Raw genomic sequence first — 20,275 nt, forward strand, 5'->3', positions numbered from 1 at the left:
ATCATCATCTCGTTTACCTTTTTCTGTTCGATTTTTTTTTTAATTACTATTATTTTTTTAATTTTTGACGTAGAAATTGCATTAATTTTACCAATTATTTTAATTATTTTCAAATATTATATACTGAACAATTACGTCTATTATTTTTATTTTAATTCTATTATTAGGACTTTATCATGAATGAAATCAAGGAATATTAATTTGATCAAACTAAATTAGGGTTGTAGTTAATTATAACATTTGATTTGCATTCAAAAAGTATTGAATTTTCAATCTACCTTGAATATGAAGCGATATATTGCAATTAGTTTCGACCTAATCTTATGTAAATTTACCCTTATTCTTTTAAATAATTAATTGAAGCCAAAAAGCGGCTTATCACTGTTAATGATAGAATTGAGTTCTAAACTCCAAATAAGGAAGTATGGTGTTCAAGTAAAGGCTGCTAACTTTTTTCTTTTAATGGTTAAATTCCATTTATACTTCTATTTATATTGTTTAATAAAAACATTACATTTTCATTGTAAAATTAAATAATTTTATTTTATAAATTACTAAAAATAATTCAGTATATTCAAAGATTAATTAATCTCCCTAACATCTTCAGTGTCATACTCTAAATATAAGCTATTTGAATAGAAACAAATTATATATATGTATAAAATTACAATTCAAAAAAATAAAACTTAATAAATAATTTTTTAAATTATTATTTTGTAATATTTGATTTAACTCAGAATTTTTAATTAAATTGTAATAAAGTTGTTGACCCCCAAAATATTCAGATCAACCTTGGTCAAATGATTTAATTCTTATTTTACCTAAAATTAAAGGATAATTAATAATTCCATAAGTAGAAATATAAGGTATAAATCATATTGAACCTAAAAAATAAGAAAAATTATAATTTCTTAAAGCCTTATTTATAAAAAATAAAGATACATTAGAAATTAAATAACCTATTAAACCACTAATAATACATACAAATAAAGTCAATAACTTTAAATTTAAAGGTAAAATAATAACTTCCGGAGTAGGAAAAATTAATCAACTTAATATACAATTCTTAAAATTGTTAAACCTATTATACTCTTTAATATTACTCAACCTTCATCATTAAGTATATTTAAAGAAGAAAAATTAGAATCTCCAGTTATTGAATAATAAACTAATCGGAAAGAATAACATACTGTTAAACCTGTTGAAAAAAAAATATAAAAAAAGAAAATAAATTAATATAAGAAAATGATACTATTTCCAAAATTAAATCATAATGCTAAATTTGCAACATTAAAACAAGAGGAAGTTAATGGTATTATTAATCTTAAACTTCCCATTAAACGAATATCTTGATTATTATTTATGTTATGAATAATTGCTCCTGCACATATAAATAATAAAGCCTTAAATAAAGCATGAGTTAATAAATGAAAAAAAGCTAATTTATAATAACCTATAGATAAAATTCTTATTATTAAACCTAATTGTCTTAAAGTAGATAAAGCAATAATCTTCTTTAAATCAAACTCATAATTAGCACCTAATCCAACTATAAATATTGTTAAACCTGATAATAATAATAATAAATTACCCATTCAAATTGTTCTTAATACAATATTAAATCGAATTAATAAATAAACTCCAGCTGTTACTAAAGTTGAAGAATGAACTAAAGCCGACACTGGGGTAGGAGCTGCTATTGCAGCTGGTAACCAAGAAGAAAATGGAATCTGTGCACTTTTTGTTATTGCAGCTAATATTACTAATATTCCAACAATTAACATTTCTCTACCAGATTGCATTACATCTAAATAAAAAATATAATTTCAACTACCATAATTTAATATTCAACCAATTGCTAATAATAAAGCTACATCTCCAATTCGATTTGATAAAGCAGTTAATATACCAGCATTATATGACTTAATATTTTGAAAATAAATTACTAAACAATAAGAAACTAATCCTAATCCATCTCAACCTAATAAAATTCTAATTAAATTTGGACTAATAATTAATAATATTATTGAAGTTACAAATATTAATGAATCTAATTGAACAAATTGATAAATATTTCACGATTTAAAAAGATTTTTATCTTATCATTGACACCACAAATCAATATTTTTATTGAACTATTTAAATAATTATAATCATAACATACATATATCCCCCTTTAAAATTAATAAATTTAAAGGAAGTCAATGTAAAAATAATAATAAATATTCTCGAATCTTTCCTCCTCTAAAAGAATAAACTCCAGAAAATAACTTTCCATGTTGTCTATAAGCATATAAATATAATGTATAAGCAGCTCTAAAAAAAGACAATAAAGATAACATTAATATTGTTAATCAAGATCAACTAACAATTCTATTAATTAAAGAAATTTCTCCTAATAAATTTAAAGTAGGAGGAGCTGCTAAATTAGCAGAACTTAATAGAAATCATCATAAAGCCATTGAAAGTATACAATTTAATAAACCCTTATTAATTAATAAACTTCGTCTTCCTAATCGTTCATAAGAAATATCTGCTAAACAAAATAATCCAGAAGAACATAATCCATGAGCAATTATTAAAGTATAAGAACCACATATTCCTATATATGTTATAGTTATTAACCCAGCTAAAACAATTCCTATATGAGCAACTGAAGAATAAGCAATTAAAGCCTTTAAATCAGTTTGACATAAACATGTTAAACTTACTAATACTCCTCCAACTAGTCTAATTCTAATTCAAATAAAATTAAATTTAAGTCCTAATAATTGTAAAAAAGGAAATACTCGTAATAAACCATAACCTCCTAACTTTAATATAATTCCAGCTAAAATTATTGAACCAGAAACTGGAGCTTCAACATGAGCCTTTGGTAATCACAAATGAACTAAAAATATTGGTATTTTTACTAAAAATGCTATAACTAAAGAAAAATATAAAATTTCATAATTAAATATATAATTATTTAATAAATAAAAATTTGCAGTATTTGTTACCTTATATAAATAAAAAATACCAATTAATATTGGTAAAGAAACTAACAATGTATAAAATAATAAATATACTCCCGCTTGTAACCGTTCAGGTTAATAACCTCAACCTAAAATTAAAAATAAAGTAGGAATTAAACTTCTTTCAAAAAATAAATAAAATATAAATAAACTTATACTTCTAAAAGTTAATACTAATATTAATAATAATAAAATAATATTAAATAAAAATAAATTTACATAATTATTATATTTGAACACTGATTCTCTTGCTATTAATATTAAAGAAACAATTCACAATCTTAATAAAATTAACCCATAAGAAATTATATCTGAACCAAATATATAAGAAATTGATATAAAATAATTTGAATATATATTTATTAAAATAAAAATAAAAGAAATAAAAAATAAAAAACTTTGAACCATTCAATATGAATTTTTAATAAAACATAAAGGAAATAAAAATAAAACTATAAAAATAATTTTTAACATTGTAATACATTAAATCTTTGAAAATAATCATTTCCATGTGTACGAATTATTGAAACTAAAATTGAAAGACCTAAAGCACCTTTACATACTCTAAAAGTTAAAAATATTATTCTAAAAAAATTTTCATAATTATATATATTTAAATATAAAAATAATAAAAGAAATAATCTTAAAACAATATATTCTAATCTTAATAATATAGATAATAAATGCTTTCGATTAGAAACAAAAGTAAATACTCCTATAATAAATAAAATTCTAGGTAAACATCAATTTAAAATTATTAACATTAGTTTTAAAGTTTAGTTTTAGTATATCCCCAAAATTAATATTTTAATTAAACCATTTCTTGATATTATACAATGAATTTTAATGACTCTTCTATTTATTTTTTTAATTTTATTATTATAAATATTAAACATCCATTAGCTATAGGATTAAAGCTACTTATTCAAACTATTTTAGTTTCAATAATTTCAGGATTAGAAAGCTTAAACATTTTGATTTTCTTATATTTTATTTTTAGTATTTTTAGGAGGAATACTAGTTCTATTCGTTTATGTAACTTCTTTAGCTTCAATTGAAATATTTACATTTTCTTCAAAAATTTTAATTTCATCAGTTTCTATTTTTTTATTATAATTATTTCATTATATTTTATTGACAAAAGAATTCTATTAAATAATTCTAATATAGAAATTCAATCAATTTCTAATTTAAATTCATATATAATAGAAAATTCTCTTTCTTTAAGCAAATTATATAATTACCCAACTAATTTATTAACAATTTTATTAATAAATTATTTATTAATTACATTAATTGCAGCAGTAAAAATTACTAATTTATTTAAGGGGCCTTTACGACCAATATTTATTTAACTAATGAACAAACCTTTACGACTTAAACATATAATTTTAAGTATTGCAAATAATGCACTAGTAGACCTACCTGCTCCAAGTAATATTTCATCATGATGAAATTTCGGATCATTATTAGGTTTATGTTTAATTATTCAAATTTTAACTGGATTATTTCTTGCTATACATTATACAACAGATATTAATTTAGCATTTAATAGAGTAAATCATATTTGTCGAGACGTTAATTATGGTTGATTATTACGAACTTTACATGCTAATGGTGCATCATATATATAATATATTATGGATCATATTTATATACACGAACTTGACTAGTAGGAGTAATAATTTTACCTATATATATATATATATATATATATATATGATCATTAGCAGCTTTCGTCAGCCAAGTTTTAATAGTTTGATGCACACAACATTGTTGTTGTAAGGTCTATGCATACACAGTTGTTGTAGATATTCTACTTCTTTACTTCATAAACCAATTAGGTCAGCCAAAGGGCTATTTTATGATTTCGACGCACAAACAAGATTTTCGTTGTAAAGTCGCAAAAGAAGGTTTGTCGAGCTTCAAACTCTTTGTAATTATCATTGGCAGATTACATCAGAAATTTTTCTTCAACTGCCTTAGTTATACATTTCACATTCAAATTTTATAGATCTCTTGTATTTAAATTGATTGTTTCACTTTCTATATGGTTTTGATTTTCAATGTTCTTCAATTGGTTTCTGTGTTCACTTCACTTTTTATTGTTTCAACCGGTTGAGCGCCTAAATATGTAGGTTTACATGGGTTTTGTTACCTTAGGTTTGATTACCATGAGCAATAGAAACACTTAATTGTTTATTTTAGTTTCTGTACATTTATTACTTATTATTATTTAGGTTCATTATATCAATAAAATGAAGTTTAAAATATTTACAGTTCACGGTTTTATTAGATTGCATGAATTTAATGTTTCTTAACTTCTAACTTAAAAAACTTCTAAAATCTTTAAGCTGTTACAACAGTAAACACTTCTACTCTGTGCACGAATATATGAATGTCTGTTCATTCATATATTCGTGCACAGAGTAGAAGTGTTTACTGTTGTAACAGCTTAAAGATTTTAGAAGTTTTTTAAGTTAGAAGTTAAGAAACATTAAATTCATGCAATCTAATAAAACCGTGAACTGTAAATATTTTAAACTTCATTTTATTGATATAATGAACCTAAATAATAATAAGTAATAAATGTACAGAAACTAAAATAAACAATTAAGTGTTTCTATTGCTCATGGTAATCAAACCTAAGGTAACAAAACCCATGTAAACCTACATATTTAGGCGCTCAACCGGTTGAAACCATAAAAAGTGAAGTGAACACAGAAACCAATTGAAGAACATTGAAAATCAAAACCATTTAGAAAGTGAAACAATCAATTTAAATACAAGAGATCTATAAAATTTGAATGTGAAATGTATAACTAAGACAGTTGAAGAAAAATTTCTGATGTAATCTGCCAATGATAATTACAAAGAGTTTGAAGCTCGACAAACCTTCTTTTGCGACTTTACAACGAAAATCTTGTTTGTGCGTCGAAATCATAAAATAGCCCTTTGGCTGACCTAATTGGTTTATGAAGTAAAGAAGTAGAATATCTACAACAACTGTGTATGCATAGACCTTACAACAACAATGTTGTGTGCATCAAACTATTAAAACTTGGCTGACGAAAGCTGCTAATGATCATTTCAAAGATATTGAAGAATTATGAGAACTGCCTGTGCATATTTTCACAACAACACTCTTGTGTGTGCGTCGTAAAACAGACCGTTGATTGTCACCCTCCTATTGAAATTGAAGGCCATAAAATAAGAACAAAATACGTATGAATGCTAGGGCGCATGCATAACATTACCCAAAGCATAGTAAGAAGACGACAACAACAACAACAATGGATGCTAAGTGCGCATACATAACATCACCAAGGGTACAGTAAGAAGACAACAACAATCATACGAATGCTGATTGTGCGCAAAAACCAACAACAAGAAGAATAGCAATTTCGACCCCAAAATTTGCTTTGACAAGGGAATGAGTGGAGCTGATCTACGAGAAGAATCGATGTGGATGAGTAAGAATAACAGTACATGTTATGAGTTGATATGTTAGACTTTATATTTAGATGATGTAAAAAGAAGCATTCTGTATTACGCATTAAATTGAGGTAGGGTGAAATTGTATGCATTGTGTTGCGAACGAACAGAATTTTTAATTTTTTGTTTATTTAGAGTGATCGATTGCATCATTTTTTTGTTATTGTCGCCTAACGGCAAGCAGTTGTAAAACAGAAGTGTTAGTGTGTTCGTGTTTATTTTAGGATAATTATTGGGGGAAGAGTCTAATTGTCATTGGTGTTTTATTCTTACTTTGAAGCAATTTATTTTGATATTAGCTTGTAAGTATCTCGTAGAATACTTAGTTTCGACTTTTTGGTGAAATATTGTCGAAAATATGGATAAAAAAGAAATAGCAACTCTTACTGTTGAAGGTTTTAGGGAAAAACTGGATCAGCTTAATTTACCAAAAAGTGGAGAGAAATGTGAACTGCAGGCCCGTCTCCTTGAACATTATGGTCATTCTTCGCCTGACGACGACTCTGATTATGGGGAAGCATCATCGGCTGTTGGACATGGCACAACGTTTTTTACTTTAAGAGATATTCAAGACTCGGTCTCAAGTTTTAGTGGTGACCAATTGCCAACTGTTGATCAATGGCTTAGGGAGTTTGAAGATTGCGCATGCACAGTTGGGTGGGATAACTTAAGGAAGTTTATCTATGGAAAGCAACTGTTGACTGGGGCCGCCAAAATGTTTGTTAGGAGTCAACCTAGCGTAAAAAATTGGTTGTCGCTGAAACAGGCTTCCGTTGACGTTCATAGAAATTTATCCAGCCGAAAAAAGAAACAAACCGAAAGTTTACGAGAATACCTTTATAGCCTTATGGAGATTGGTCAACCTATAAATTTGGATGATGAAAGTTTAATAACTTATTTCATAGAAGGCATACCAGATACAAAATTAAATAAGAGTATTTTGTACCAAGCAACAAGTCTCGATGACTTAAAAAAAAAAACAAATTAAAAATATACGTGAAAATGCAAGGCGATGCGGGTCCACATTCATATAGGAGTTCTACTAAAAATGAGAACAAAAATGATAAAATGTCTGTCCGTTGTTTTAAATGTGGGGAAAAGGGACACGTTTCAAATCAATGCAATGTCCCAGGGACGAAATGTTTCAAGTGCAAAGGCTTAGGACACAAATACTTCGAGTGCAAAGTTGGCACTAAAGAACATGCCAAAGAAGAAAAACCCAATTTAATAAAGAAAGATAGAGTGCATACAGTGTCCGCAGTCGATGCATAGAATATTTGAAGAAGTGCATATATTCGGCAAGACGTTTTTAGCGTTCGTAGACACAGGTAGCGATGTAAGTCTAATACGTAGCGATGTCGTTGACGACTTAGGTAATGTAGAAATAAGAAACAAAATAAAATCGCTCAGTGGCATAGGTGGTAAAACAGTTTGCGCGCTTGGATGTGTAAACACAAATGCAATGGTCGACGAAAACTGCATAAACATAACTTTTCATATAGTCAAAAAATCCAATATAATATATCCTTTAATTATAGGAAATGACATTTTAGACCAGGTAGATGTTGTTATTAATTCAAAAGGAGTGATATTTTCAAGAAGACTGGATTCATCCTATGGGAAAGACAATAAAATTTCAGCGAATAAGATTTCTTATTCATCGGACAATTTAGAGTTAGAAAGCGAATTCCACGAAATTTTAAGTTTTGCTACAATTAATGATTTTAGTGTTGATGATTTAGAAGTTGGTCATTTAGGCGATGACAATATGAGGAAAATTAGAAGCATTGTGGTAAACTACATACCTGTGAAACCAGAAGTATACTCCCTCGAAATGAAAATTTTAACTGATGAAATTCCTGTTGCACAAAGGCCAAGAAGAATATATCCCGATCAATGTGCTGTCGATGAACAGGTAAACGAGTGGCTAAGAGATGGAATTATTACTAGAAGTAGTTCAGAATATAGTGCACCTGTAGTTTTAGTCAAAAAGAAGAATGGAACAAGACGACTTTGTTGTAACTACCGGAAATTAAACGAGAAAATCGTACGCGATAATTTTCCAATGGCAGTAATTGATGATATAATACAAAGATTATTGAATGCCAGAATCTATACCACCTTAGATTTGAAGAATGGGTTCTTCCATGTTCCTATTGAGATAGAATCTCAGAAATATACCTACCTTTAGCCCCAATTTTAAAAATGTTTGATCCAAAAGCTGTAACTGAAATTCATGCAGATGTAGCATGCATGGTTACGGAGCAGCCTTACTTCAAAAGGATGATGACGCGAAATTCCATCCAGTAGAATATATGAGTAGGAAGACGACTCCAGCTGAGCAAAAGTACCACTGCTTTGAATTAGAAGTTTTGGCAGTAGTAGAAGGTCTAAAGAAATGGAGAATATACATACTAGGCTTGCATATAAAAATAGTCACCGATTGCAACGCATTCGCACTAACGATGCGTAAAAAAGACATTCCTCCAAGAATATCTCGTTGGACAATATTTTTACAAGAATTCTATTACACAATAGAACATAGATCAGAGACAAGAATGAGGCACGTAGACGCATTAAGTAGACTTTTATGTTTGATGATTGAAGATTCCTTAAAACATCGCATTAAAGAGGCACAGCTACGTGATGAGTGGATAAGAGCTGTCAGGAAAGTTTTAGATAATTGTACCTACGACGACTACTCCATAAAATATGATATTATGCATAAAGAGCCAAATAAGGAACTTATTGTGATACTATCGTCTATGGAAAATGAGATTATAACTGTAGCCCATAGACAGGGACATATTGGTGCACGGAAAACAGAAGATCTTGTCAAGAAAAATTATTTCATACCAGATTTGGCAAAGAAAGTTGAAAATATTGTAAAAAGTTGTGTTGAGTGCATAATAGCAGATGCTAAGAGGGGTCGAAAGGAAGGATATTTAAATCCAATAGAAAAAGCTGATAAGCCGTAAATGACGTATCATATTGAACATGTAGGTCCAGTGGAAGCTACACATAAGCAATACAATCATATACTGGTGGTCGTAGATCTATATATATATATATATATATATATATATATATATATGTGTAGGTAATTACATTGCGCCCTCCACTAATTTTGGTAATAAGAAATGAACATACCAAAAGTAGAAATAATTGTACGCAGGCAAAATAGAAGTAAGAAGCTTTGATAAGCAAAATATTAAACACAGCTATAATAAAATACAGAGATTTTCACGAAGGCAAGTAAGCGCTTAAGTTTACAGGGAACATACATTCATATATTCGTGCACAGAGTAGAAGTGTTTACTGTTGTAACAGCTTAAAGATTTTAGAAGTTTTTTAAGTTAGAAGTTAAGAAACATTAAATTCATGCAATCTAATAAAACCGTGAACTGTAAATATTTTAAACTTCATTTTACTGATATAATGAACCTAAATAATAATAAGTAATAAATGTACAGAAACTAAAATAAACAATTAAGTGTTTCTATTGCTCATGGTAATCAAACCTAAGGTAACAAAACCCATGTAAACCTACATATTTAGGCGCTCAACCGGTTGAAACAATAAAAAGTGAAGTGAACACAGAAACCAATTGAAGAACATTGAAAATCAAAACCATATAGAAAGTGAAACAATCAATTTAAATACAAGAGATCTATAAAATTTGAATGTGAAATGTATAACTAAGACAGTTGAAGAAAAATTTCTGATGTAATCTGCCAATGATAATTACAAAGAGTTTGAAGCTCGACAAACCTTCTTTTGCGACTTTACAACGAAAATCTTGTTTGTGCGTCGAAATCATAAAATAGCCCTTTGGCTGACCTAATTGGTTTATGAAGTAAAGAAGTAGAATATCTACAACAACTGTGTATGCATAGACCTTACAACAACAATGTTGTGTGCATCAAATTATTAAAACTTGGCTGACGAAAGCTGCTAATGATCATTTCAAAGATATTGAAGAATTATGAGAACTGCCTGTGCATATTTTCACAACAACACTCTTGTGTGTGCGTCGTAAAACAGACCGTTGATTGTCACCCTTCTATTGAAATTGAAGGCCATAAAATAAGAACAAAATACGTATGAATGCTAGGGCGCATGCATAACATTACCCAAAGCATAGTAAGAAGACGACGACAACAACAACAACAATGGATGCTAAGTGCGCATACATAACATCACCAAGGGTACAGTAAGAAGACAACAACAATCATACGAATGCTGATTGTGCGCAAAAACCAACAACAAGAAGAATAGCAATTTCGACCCCAAAATTTGCTTTGACAAGGGAATGAGTGGAGCTGATCTACGAGAAGAATCGATGTGGATGAGTAAGAATAACAGTACATGTTATGAGTTTATATGTTAGACTTTATATTTAGATGATGTAAAAAGAAGCATTCTGTATTACGCATTAAATTGAGGTAGGGTGAAATTGTATGCATTGTGTTGCGAACGAACAGAATTTTTAATTTTTGTTTATTTAGAGTGATCGATTGCATCATTTTTTTTGTTATTGTCGCCTAACGGCAAGCAGTTGTAAAACAGAAGTGTTAGTGTGTTCGTGTTTATTTTAGGATAATTATTGGGGGAAGAGTCTAATTGTCATTGGTGTTTTATTCTTACTTTGAAGCAATTTTATTTTGATATTAGCTTGTAAGTATCTCGTAGAATACTTAGTTTCGACTTTTTGGTGAAATATTGTCGAAAATATGGATAAAAAAGAAATAGCAACTCTTACTGTTGAAGGTTTTAGGGAAAAACTGGATCAGCTTAATTTACCAAAAAGTGGAGAGAAATGTGAACTGCAGGCCCGTCTCCTTGAACATTATGGTCATTCTTCGCCTGACGACGACTCTGATTATGGGGAAGCATCATCGGCTGTTGGACATGGCACAACGTTTTTTACTTTAAGAGATATTCAAGACTCGGTCTCAAGTTTTAGTGGTGACCAATTGCCAACTGTTGATCAATGGCTTAGGGAGTTTGAAGATTGCGCATGCACAGTTGGGTGGGATAACTTAAGGAAGTTTATCTATGGAAAGCAACTGTTGACTGGGGCCGCCAAAATGTTTGTTAGGAGTCAACCTAGCGTAAAAAATTGGTTGTCGCTGAAACAGGCTTCCGTTGACGTTCATAGAAATTTATCCAGCCGAAAAAAGAAACAAACCGAAAGTTTACGAGAATACCTTTATAGCCTTATGAAGATTGGTCAACCTATAAATGTGGATGATGAAAGTTTAATAACTTATTTCATAGAAGGCATACCAGATACAAAATTAAATAAGAGTATTTTGTACCAAGCAACAAGTCTCGATGACTTAAAAAAAAAAACAAATTAAAAATATACGAGAAAATGCAAGGCGATGCGGGTCCACATTCATATAGGAGTTCTACTAAAAATGAGAACAAAAATGATAAAATGTCTGTCCGTTGTTTTAAATGTGGGGAAAAGGGACACGTTTCAAATCAATGCAATGTCCCAGGGACGAAATGTTTCAAGTGCAAAGGCTTAGGACACAAATACTTCGAGTGCAAAGTTGGCACTAAAGAACATGCCAAAGAAGAAAAACCCAATTTAATAAAGAAAGATAGAGTGCATACAGTGTCCGCAGTCGATGCATAGAATATTTGAAGAAGTGCATATATTCGGCAAGACGTTTTTAGCGTTCGTAGACACAGGTAGCGATGTAAGTCTAATACGTAGCGATGTCGTTGACGACTTAGGTAATGTAGAAATAAGAAACAAAATAAAATCGCTCAGTGGCATAGGTGGTAAAACAGTTTGCGCGCTTGGATGTGTAAACACAAATGCATTGGTCGACGAAAACTGCATAAACATAACTTTTCATATAGTCAAAAAATCCAATATAATATATCCTTTAATTATAGGAAATGACATTTTAGACCAGGTAGATGTTGTTATTAATTCAAAAGGAGTGATATTTTCAAGAAGACTGGATTCATCCTATGGGAAAGACAATAAAATTTCAGCGAATAAGATTTCTTATTCATCGGACAATTTAGAGTTAGAAAGCGAATTCCACGAAATTTTAAGTTTTGCTACAATTAATGATTTTAGTGTTGATGATTTAGAAGTTGGTCATTTAGGCGATGACAATATGAGGAAAATTAGAAGCATTGTGGTAAACTACATACCTGTGAAACCAGAAGTATACTCCCTCGAAATGAAAATTTTAACTGATGAAATTCCTGTTGCACAAAGGCCAAGAAGAATATATCCCGATCAATGTGCTGTCGATGAACAGGTAAACGAGTGACTAAGAGATAGAATTATTACTAGAAGTAGTTCAGAATATAGTGCACCTGTAGTTTTAGTCAAAAAGAAGAATGGAACAAGACGACTTTGTTGTAACTACCGGAAATTAAACGAGAAAATCGTACGCGATAATTTTCCAATGGCAGTAATTGATGATATAATACAAAGATTATTGAATGCCAGAATCTATACCACCTTAGATTTGAAGAATGGGTTCTTCCATGTTCCTATTGAGATAGAATCACAGAAATATACCTACCTTTAGCCCTAATTTTAAAAATGTTTGATCCAAAAGCTGTAACTGAAATTCATGCAGATGTAGCATGCATGGTTACGGAGCAGCCTTACTTCAAAAGGATGATGACGCGAAATTCCATCCAGTAGAATATATGAGTAGGAAGACGACTCCAGCTGAGCAAAAGTACCACTGCTTTGAATTAGAAGTTTTGGCAGTAGTAGAAGGTCTAAAGAAATGGAGAATATACATACTAGGCTTGCATATAAAAATAGTCACCGATTGCAACGCATTCGCACTAACGATGCGTAAAAAAGACATTCCTCCAAGAATATCTCGTTGGACACTATTTTTACAAGAATTCTATTACACAATAGAACATAGATCAGAGACAAGAATGAGGCACGTAGACGCATTAAGTAGACTTTTATGTTTGATGATTGAAGATTCCTTAAAACATCGCATTAAAGAGGCACAGCTACGTGATGAGTGGATAAGAGCTGTCAGGAAAGTTTTAGATAATTGTACCTACGACGACTACTCCATAAAATATGATATTATGCATAAAGAGCCAAATAAGGAACTTATTGTGATACTATCGTCTATGGAAAATGAGATTATAACTGTAGCCCATAGACAGGGACATATTGGTGCACGGAAAACAGAAGATCTTGTCAAGAAAAATTATTTCATACCAGATTTGGCAAAGAAAGTTGAAAATATTGTAAAAAGTTGTGTTGAGTGCATAATAGCAGATGCTAAGAGGGGTCGAAAGGAAGGATATTTAAATCCAATAGAAAAAGCTGATAAGCCGTTAATGACGTATCATATTGAACATGTAGGTCCAGTGGAAGCTACACATAAGCAATACAATCATATACTGGTGGTCGTAGATAGTTTTACTAAGTTTGTGTGGTTATACCCCACTAAGAGTACGGGCACAAATGAGGTAGTAGATAGATTGTCGAAGCAAGCAGCACTATTTGGTAACCCACAAAGAATCATTACCGATAGGGGAACTGCTTTTACTTCAAAACAATTTGAAGAATATTGTGAAGAACAGTCCACACAACATTTACTAATCACTACCGGTGTTCCGCGTGGTAACGGCCAGGTAGAAAGAATGCATAGGATAATTGTACCATTGTTAACAATATGGAAAATGGTATAAACACATCGATCGTGTGCAAAAAACTATAAATAATACTCCACCTCGTAGTACTAATGTATCGCCTTTTAAGTTATTGACTGGGGTTGACATGAGGGTTAAAGATTGTACGGATATACGGCAAATGTTTGATGAATATGCGGTGGAGGAATATGAAAATAAACGTAATTGTTTGCGTGAAGGAGCAAGAAATAATGTATTGAAAATTCAGCAAGAAAATAGAAGGGAATACAATAGAAAGAGAATACCAGAGATATCGTATAATATTAACGATTTGGTTGCCATGAAACGAACTCAATTTGGAACATGTATGAAATTAAGACCGAAGTTTTTAGGTCCGTACAAAGTTGTGCAAAGTCAAAACCATGGCAGATACGTCGTCGCGAAGGTAGGCGAAATGAAGGTCCAAAGCGTTTTACAACAGTAGCAGAGTACATGAAGCCTTGGAGTCCACATTGGCGGTCGAATGCGAATCAGGATGGTAATTACATTGCATATATATATATATATATATATATATATATATATATATATATATATATATATATATATATATATATATATATAAAAGAGGAAAATGTTTGTATGTTTGTTTGTTTGTTTGTTTGTTATTTATGGACTCGAAAACCGCTGAATAGATTTTCCTGAAAATTTCCATAAATACTGCAACATCGCCTGAAAGTAATATAGGCTATATACATTTTTGAATTTCCACTTGGAACTGGAGATACAGCATCAGAAGCGGAGGTACCTCCAAAAAATTTAGATTTTATATGCACATATCTATTGATTGGTTGGAGATACAGTCTCCAAATTTGGAATACGTAACGGAATTTGGAACAAAAATAAGTTTGCCAAATTATATTGTAATCGGTTCAGATTTAAATATAGCTCCCATATATATTTTCGACCGATTTCGTTCATTTGATGCCTCAAACACAATATGAATGATCGATTCCAATGAAATTTGGAATGTGTGACGGGATTTAATCCGAAAATAAATTTGTCAAATTATATTGAAATCGGTTCAGATTTGAATATATATATTTTCGGCCGATTTCAAGCATTTGATGCACCAAAGACGGTATGTACCCCCAATTTCAATGAAATTTTAAACGTGTGATAGATTTTATCTAAAAAATTGATTTCCCAAATTAAATTGAAATCGGTTCAGATTTGGATATAGCTCCCATATACATTTTCGGCCGATTTCATGTATTTGGTGGACCAAACACGACATGTATTTCCAATTGTATATTGACCAAATTTGAAACAATTGTTTCAAATTTGGTCAATTTATTTACTTCATTATTATCACTTGCTCTTATCCTTTTTATAATCTCCACCTTTGGAAAGGAGGGTATATTCACTTTGTCATTCCGTTTGTAACATTCCTAAATATTCGTCGTAGACCCCATAAAGTATATAAATTCATAATCAGCATAAAATTCTAAGTCCATTTAACGATGTCCGTCTGTTGAAACAACGATACAGCCCATATTATGAGACGTAGAGCGTCAAAATTTATCAGAACAATTTGTATTGTGTTTAGGATTGTTGGTATTGAAAATAACGGTACCTCTCAATATTCGGTATTTTTTTATTTTTGCCACATTTTTTCACGGATTTTTCTTAAAACTGGGATTTGTGGGTTCAACTGGGTCCTAGTTCGTGTGGCGAAACATTGTATTTATAGGTCCATGCTTTGGCATAGCCCAAGAGCTGCAATAAAGTAAAACGCCATAATTTTTAATTTAATTTATATATATATATATATATATATATATATATATATATATATAATTTATATATATATATATATATATATATATATATATATATATATATATATATATATAATTTATATATATATATATATATATATATATCTATATATATATATATATATATATATATATATTTATATATATAATATATATATATATATATATATATATATATATATATATATATATATATATATATATTTATATATATAAAATTCTGTTAAAATCTTTAAAATGCCAAATGCAACCGTTAGAATAGAGTTTAAACGATAACGTGGACCTGCATAGGCAACTCTGTCCTACCGATATTCCGTAATTTTATGATTTCTGACACATTTTTTAAAGATTTTTCTAAAACTTGGTTTTTGTTGGTCAAAATGGGTTCTAGCTCCGGTGGCGAAACATTGAATGTATAAGTCCACGTTTTGGTATACCTCCGCTATTCGGGATTTTAATGGTTTTTGTCACATTTTCCCACGAATATATCTAAAAATTGGTTCTAATGTTTCCATTACCCAAAGGTGGAGGGTATTTAATGTTCGTAAATGTTTTTTTTGTGTTTTTATATACAAGAGTTATATATATATATATATATATATATAGATATATATATATATATATATATATATATATATATATATAGATATATATATATATATATATATATATATATATATATATATATATATATATATATATATATATATATATATATATATATATATATATTTATAACTTAAACTTTAGATAATTTTATCAGGTTTGATTAATTTAATTTTATTTCTTTGCGCGAAAATATTTGGGCTTTTACATACATTATTTTCTCTCACTCTCGTCGCAAATTTGATGAAAAATTTGGCATATTTAGAAAATTTTCAAATAATGGGTTCTATCTTCGGTGGCGATAGCCCCCATATAACATTACCTCCCGATATTCGGTATTTTGATGATTTTAGCGACATTATACACCGGAAATGTTTCAGATTTGGTATTTGAAGTTCGAAATGGATACTTAAGCCTATGACAGAAAAGTGTCTGTGCATGTCCCCATATTGGTATAGCCCCCATATAATGGAACCTCCCTACATTGATGATTTTAGCTACATTATTCACCATTTTTTTTAAGTTTCGCACTCGAATATTGTAATTGCTTATGACAGAGTTGCCTATGCAGGTCCATGTTATCGTTTAGACTCTAATATAACAGTTGCATTTGGTATTTTAAAGATTTTAACAGAATTTTCAACGGATTTTAAATTTTTGAACATTGTCAAATTCGTTCCAAATGGTGCAGAGCAATCAAAGGTCGGCTCGGCTGAACTTAATATTATTTTTAATATTTAAGTGCCATTTAAAATAATTTACATTTAACTTATATATATATATATATATATATATATATATATATATATATATATATGTATATATATATATATATATATATATATATATATATATATATATATATATATATATATATATATATATATATATATATATATATATATATATATATATATATATATATATATATATATATATATATATTTATATTTATATATATATATCTATAAAAGAGGAAAATGTTTGTATGTTTGTTTGTTTGTAATTTATGGACTCGAAAACCGCTGAATAGATTTTCCTGAAAATTTCCATATATACTGCAACATCGCCTGAAAGTAATATAGGCTATATACATTTTTGAATTTCCACTTGGAACTGGAGACACAGCATCAGAAGCGGAGGTACCTCCCAAAAATTTAGATTTTATATGCACATATCTATTGATTGGTTGAAGATACAGTCTCCAAATTTGGAATACGTAACGGAATTTGGAACAAAATAAGTTTGCCAAATTATATTGAAATCGGTTCAGATTTGGATATAGCTCCCATATATATTTTCGACCGATTTCGTTCATTTGATGCCTCAAACACAATATGAATGTTCGATTTCAATGAAATTTGGAATGTGTGACGGGATTTAATCCGAAACTAAATTTGTCAAATTATATTGAAATCGGTTCAGATTTGGATATAGCTCCCATATATATTTTCGGCCGATTTCAAGCATTTGATGCACCAAAGACGCTATGTATCCCCAATTTCAATGAAATTTGAAACGTGTGATATATTTTATCTAAAAAATTGATTTCCCAAATTATATTGAAATCGGTTCAGATTTGGATATAGCTCCCATATACATTTTCGGCCGATTTCATGTATTTGGTGGACCAAACACGACATGTATTTCCAATTGTAATAAAATTTAAAATAAGTAACGGAATTGGGAGCCAAAATGAATTTGTCAAATTAAATTGAAATTGGTTCAGATTTGGATATAGCTCCCATATATATTTTCGGCCGATTTCATGTATTTGATGCACCAAACACGCCATGTATCTCTAATTTCAATGAAATTTGGAATGTGTAGCGGAAATTAAAACATATATACATTTGTCAAATTATATTAAAATCGGTTCAGATTTGGATATAGCTCTCATATATATTTTCGACCGATTTTTTGTATTTTATGCACCATACACGATATGTATGTTCGATTCCAAAGAAATTTGGAATATGTAACGGGATTTTGATTAGAAAATAAATTAGTCAAATTATATTAAAATCGGTTCAGATTTGGATATAGCTCCCATACATATTTTCCGCCGATTTCACATATTTGATGCACAAAACACGATACGTATTTCCGATTCCAACGAAATTCAGCATGAGTGGCTAAATTTGGTACAAAAATAAATTTGACAAATTATATTCAAATACGCTCAGATGTGATTATAGCTCCCATACATATACTCAGCCGATTTCACATATTTGATGCACCCAAAGCGAGAGAGACAAAATCTGGCACCAGCAAAAATTGCCAAATTATATTGAATTCAGTTGAGGTTTGGATATAGCTAACATATATATTTCGGCCGATTTCATTCATGTTATGCACCAAACACGATATATATGACCGATTCCAATGAAATTCAGAATGTGTGGCGGAATTTGGTTATAATAATAAATGTGATAAATTAATTGGAAATTAGTTAAGATTTGGATATAGCTCCCATATATATATTCTCGGCAGATTTCATATATTTGACGCACCAATTTCAATGAAATATGAAAGGTGTGGCGGAGTTTGGTGTAAAAGTATTTTTTTTAAAATTATGTTTAAATCGGATCAGATTGGGATATGATTTTAATAAGAACCATTGACCCACAACGCCTTAGGCTAACACTAAAAAACAACACAACAATTTATTTGAAATACGCTTATTACGGCGAAGTATGTTGCTATCTCGAATTCACTAACTGCGATAGAAAAACCACTCTACTTAAAAAAATTGCAGTTTCCTGCACGCTTGGTATTTGCTATGAAATAAATAAATCCAAAGGACAAACCCTTCGTGTATGCATGTCATGTTACCGCTTTTGTAATGATTTTGTTTATTAACGCATTAAATTAGTGCAATATTTTTTTTTTTTAATTTTTAAATTTGTTTTCCTTTGTCCAACATATATTCGTAAATAAAATTTGGATTGTAAACGCCCAAATATTTTCGCGCATGCAAATAAATTAAAATCTAAAACCTTATAAAATAAATAAACCTTATAAAATAAATAAATCCAAAGGACAAACCCTTCGTGTTTGCATGTCATGTTACTGCTTTTGTAATGATTTTGTTTATTAAGGCATTAAATTAGTGCAATATTTTTTTTTTTAATTTTTAAATTTGTTTTTCTTTGTCCAACATATATTCGTAAATAAAATTTGGAATGCATATATATATATATATATATATATATATATATATATATATATATATATATATATATATATATATATATGTATATATATATACATTGTTTTCTCTAACTCTCGTCGCAAATTTGGCAAATTTTGACTTTATAATCAATATATATATATATATATATATATATATATATATATATATATATATATATATATATATATTGATTATAAAGTCAAAATTTGCCAAATTTGCGACGAGAGTTAGAGAAAACAATGTATCTAAAAGCCCAAATATTTTCGCGCATGCAAATAAATTAAAATCTAAAACCTTATAAAATTATATAAGTTTTACTTATCTAAGTTTTAACTATATATAACTCTTGTATGTAAAAACAAGTAAAAAACATTAACGGACTTTTAATACCCTAGGGAGGAACCGTTATATGGGGGGCTATACCAAAACGTGGACCTATACATGTAATGTTTCGGCACCGGAGGTAGAACCCACCA

The 20,275-nt window shown here is 29.4% G+C and overlaps 1 protein-coding gene and 1 pseudogene across 10 annotated transcripts in view; both read right to left on the bottom strand.

Moving 5' to 3' along the window:
- Nucleotides 1-20,275, bottom strand: part of LOC109613610 (uncharacterized) — an 873,804-nt gene that overhangs the window by 412,699 nt on the left and 440,830 nt on the right. The gene's annotated exons all lie outside the window — the stretch shown is intronic.
- On the bottom strand, nt 637-2,040 carry LOC131804227 (NADH-ubiquinone oxidoreductase chain 5-like; annotated as a pseudogene).

Source organism: Musca domestica, unplaced genomic scaffold, assembly GCF_030504385.1.
Source record: "Musca domestica strain aabys unplaced genomic scaffold, Musca_domestica.polishedcontigs.V.1.1 4, whole genome shotgun sequence".
NCBI classification, from domain to species: domain Eukaryota; kingdom Metazoa; phylum Arthropoda; class Insecta; order Diptera; family Muscidae; genus Musca; species Musca domestica.